Source organism: Tupaia chinensis, unplaced genomic scaffold (assembly GCF_000334495.1).
Source record: "Tupaia chinensis unplaced genomic scaffold, TupChi_1.0 Scaffold143610_2, whole genome shotgun sequence".
NCBI lineage: Eukaryota > Metazoa > Chordata > Mammalia > Scandentia > Tupaiidae > Tupaia > Tupaia belangeri.
The window spans coordinates 702,207-707,163 of record NW_006203457.1 but is presented as its reverse complement, the minus strand read 5'-3'; positions in this window follow the sequence as shown (position 1 = coordinate 707,163).

Here is a 4,957-nt window from a genome sequence, read left to right as displayed (position 1 = left end):
ACATTGTCACATTTGGCACCAAATCCATGATGCCACTTGCCTGTGTGTTTGGTGACAACAACCCAAAATATGGAGGCCCCTAGATTGTAAAAAGAACCTCTTCCACTCCTCCTACTGCTGAAGTGGTTAGGACTCTGTATAAATAAAAATAGTGCTTTTGGAAAACAAACAAACAAAAACAAATAATGTCTGATTATTGAATGAAAAATATGCAAGATGAAAATTAAGATAATGCTATTTAAAAGTGAGAAGATCTAAATGAGAATATGGTATCCCTAAATCTCTTAGAGTACTAAAATGTTCATATCAATAGACTGTTATAAATTGTATAGGAAAAATAGAAAATGCAGACACAAAACAAATAGTGAAATGGTAGGATTAAGCTCTGACATAATAATAATTACTTTAGATGTAAATGGTCTATATATGTTAACTACAGATGCTATGCTACATTATAACTCCCTACAGATCACAATTGAAAGGATAAAATCCTTAAGTGGTAACGTTATGTTAGATTTGGAATAACTAAATATTTTGTTTAAAAATATTATTTAAGTTCAGGGTAAAAAATATTGTTGGCCTTGCAAAAAGAGAAAATAAATAATAGGAGGAAGTTTTTAAAAAGTGAACACTGTGAACAACTTGACACTAATAAATTTGACAACTTAGAAGAAATGGACCAATTTCTCAAAAACTACAAACCATCAAAACTCAATCAATATGGTGGTCAGCAGGTGGCATGGTGGTAAGGTGTTGGACTCCCACATAACTGATCACGGTTTGAGACCTGGACCTGGTGACTTGCTTTCTCACTTTCTTTCTCTGTCTCTGGCTCTGTATCTCTCTGGTCAAATTAAAAATAACAATAATAAATAAAATTTAGTAAATAAATACTTCTTTAAAAAAACCTCAACCAAAATGAAATACATTATCTGAGTAGGTATGTAACATTCAAGAAATTAAATCCATAATTATAAAGTTCCCTAAAAAGAAATCTTCAAACCCAAATAATTTTAATAGAAAATTCTCTCACTTGAAAAATTAATACAACTTTTACAGAATTTTTTCCAGAAAATGTGAGCGAATACATTCTAACCCATTTTATGAGTATAAATTACTCTGATACATAAAGCAAATAGAACAGAAAAAGAAAGCTATAGACAAATATTCTTCATGAATTTAGGCACAAAAATACATCAAAATATTAGCAAATAGAATTCAAAAATATATAAAAAGAATTATGATCTTATCTGGTAGTGTAGTGGTAGTCCACTGCTCTGCAATTCTGTAAGCCGTATGAACAATAGAGATTTGATTCCCAGGTTGAGTTGCACATGGCAGGTGGGCATATACCTTTGACCTTGGTTTACTGAAAACCTGAAGATGAAGAATCATGATATTAGACCCTATTGAGGGGGCTTGTCATTCTATGTCTCTCTTTTTCTCTCATGCAATAAATAAATGAATAAACTTTTAAAAAATTATGCATCATAATCACATGTGGTTTATTCCAAGCATGCAAGACTGATTCTACATTTGAAAAAGTGTGGCACATATACTCTATGGAATACCACTCAGCCATTAAAAACAAACAAACAAACAAAAAAAAACAAAAAAACAAAAACAAAAAAGCCAAGATCTTGGCATTTGATAGAAAGTGGACGAATATGTAAGATTTACCGCTCAGTGAAGCAAGTCAGGCTATGAAACAGAGGTATTGCATGTCTCCATTCAGTATATACTGACTGCACTCTATGGCAGAAACTGAAAGATGAGAGGATATAGAAAAATGGAAAATGATTACAGATACTGGAGATAGTGTGGGAAGAGAGTGGAAGAAGGGGAAGAGTATGAGGAAAAAAATTAAGGAGAAAAATAGAGAGGCAAGACATTTATGGGACATATATATGGATTATCTGTTGATGATAACATATATAGTGTCCTCAACTAGATTGCTGTGAAGTGTATTCATGTTGGGTAAATTCACTTTACAAGCTAAGTAATGTATAGTGATTAAATGTATAAAACTAATAAAAATAAAATAAAGAAAATCAATTGATCGTAATCTACCACATCAACAGGCTAAAATAAAAATTATATGGTCATATTGATTGGTAGAAAATCAATGACATTTATTTTCATTCATAGTAAAAATAAAGAAATATTAAAAGATAGCAAAACTATCAAAAATTAAAAGAAAAATATAAAAAGAAAACTGTTTATACTTGTAAATGACATAATTGTTTATAACGGCTTATAGAAAAATCATTCTCATAGATCTAAAATGTATGTTTAACTAGGGTGCAGAATAAAAGATGTATACAAATACAGAATACAAAATCAATCAATTGCATTCTTTTAGAGATTTTTGCTAAGGGGCATGTGTGCTTGCTGGAGAGACATAGAGACAGTAAGCAAGAAAGCACACACCACAATACCTCTTCTCCATTCTCCTCTGGATCTTAAGCATGCATGCACATGCACCCAGCATGTTTAAGCCACCGGATCTGGGACTACTCTTTGGGAGTTCAGTGGCACAACCACTATGCTATCTGCTGGTCCCTCAACTGCATTTTAATATACTAATAACAAACATGTGGAAAATGAAATTACAAACACAAAGCCATTTGTAGTAATTCCCTAGAAAATTAAATATTTAGATATATATGAACAAAATGTATACAATGTTTTATATGAAAATCTAAAATTTTCGACAAAAGATATCAAAGAAAACAAACAAATGGAGACATATTCTGTGTTCAACTCAGGATATTACTATATAAATTTTCCCCAAATTAATCTGAAGTGTTAGCTTAATTCTTATCAAAATCCTGCATGGTTTTTGTAGACATAGATAAGCTTATTCTAAAATGTATATGGAAAAGTATGGACCCTAGAAAAGCTAGAATGTTCATTATAGAGAAGAATAAAGTAGAAGGAATCATGATTTAATATTAAAGCTTATTGTATGGGTACAGTAATCAGTTTAGTGTGGTATTGGCCGAGGGTATAAACAGTCAGTGAAGCAGAACAGAGAATATCGAGCAACATAAATATTCCTATTCAATTTTCTATATGTTTGTATTAATTAATTCCTTCCATGAGACAGGCAGAAAGAGGACAATACAGACAAGCACCCCCAACAGAGTCCTCATGCTGCAGTCCACCCGCAACCTCAGCCAGTCTGAAATCAAGGACACATGCACATATGCCTGGCATTCTCAGTGAGATCTCAGGGTGTGAACCAGAACTTTTCACATGTGGATTCAATTGCATTACTTCTGTGTCACCATCTGACTACTCCCATCTGATTTTTTAAAAATGATTTTGTTTCTATTTTGGAATTGAAACATAGTAATTGTATAGTTATGGGGAATAGTAAGATGTTTCGATACATGCAGAATATGTGTAATGATCAAATTAATGAACATTCAATCACTTTAAACATTTATCCATTTTTGTGGTAAGAACACTCAAAAAATTTGTATGGTTAGTTTGAAATACACAATATTTTATTGTAGTTACTTAAAATTAGAGAGTAGAATAATGGTTACCAGGGGCTAGGAAGGAGGCCAGGCAGGAGATAATTTGATCAAAAGTTATAGATAGGAGGAAAAAGTTTTCTAACCCATATGATTTCTGTTGATGGAGAGAAAGAAATTCAATAGAGCAAAACCAGCTGTTTTTACAAATGGTACTGATGCAATTGAATGTCCACAGGAAAAATAATGAAATTGGACCTAAACCTCACATTTTATACAATAACTATCTCATAGTGCATCAGGGATATAATTGCAAAATGTAAACTATAAAACTTAGAAAAAAGCAGGAAAGCATCTTTAAAGATTTTTAGCTATGCAGAGTTCTTAGAATTGATACCAAGAACACAGTTTATAACAGGAAAACATTTAAAAAATATTTATTATTATCGTTATTATTTTTAATTTGTTAAAGGGCATGTGTGCTTGCTAGAGACAGAGAGAGAAAATGAGAAAGCAAGCCACCAGGTCTGGGACTAGAACCATGGTTGTACATGTGAGAGTCCAGTGCCTTAAAGAACATGCCATCTGCTGGAGCCAAAAGGAAAACTTAATAAACCAGATCTCATTAAAACTAAGAACTTTTGCTCTGTGAAAAACCCTCTTAAGAGCATGAAAAGACAAGCTATAAAATATGAGAATATAGATTCTGACAAAAACCGAATATTTAGAATATATAAAGAACTCTCAAAAATCAACAATAAAAAATTCAGTCCAACCAGAAAGTAGGCTAAAAGCATAAAGATGGATTGTACTGAAAAAGATATAGAAATGGCAGATAAACACATGAAAAAAATCCAACATCGCTGGCCGTCAAGAAGTGCAAATTGCAGTGGGAGAATTTAGATCTCACACTGATGAGAATAATCATCTGCACAGGACAGTCTAATCCTTAGTTTCCTTGTCTCGTAAGAGATTATATTTTGAAGGATGATCCATGAACAACTCTTCAGAATCAGGGAGCTCCTATCTTTAGGGAATGACTGGTGACTTGTCTTTTTAACTTAATACTTCTCTAAACTAGACTGTTACCATGTGAGAAGGCCTCTACTCACTAAATCTTAGTGTTACCAGGTATGGTTGATCTGAATTCTTTTTATTGTGATTTCTGGTTTGCATATAATCATTGTACATCTTTCTGGGGTATAATACGGTCTTTCAAAGAATGCATAAAGTATGTAATCATTAAATTAAGGGTATACATATATTCATCTTATTCAACGGTGAACACTACATTATGTTGTGAACATTCAGGAAAAAAAAAGTTCAAATTAAAACCAGTATTTGATATCTTTACACACCCATCAGAAAGACTAAAATAATTTTTAAAATGTTAACAACGGGACCAGCAGTTGGCGTAATGGCTTTGTCACTGGGCTCCCAGATAGTCGACTGCAGTTCAAGGCCTGGACCTAATG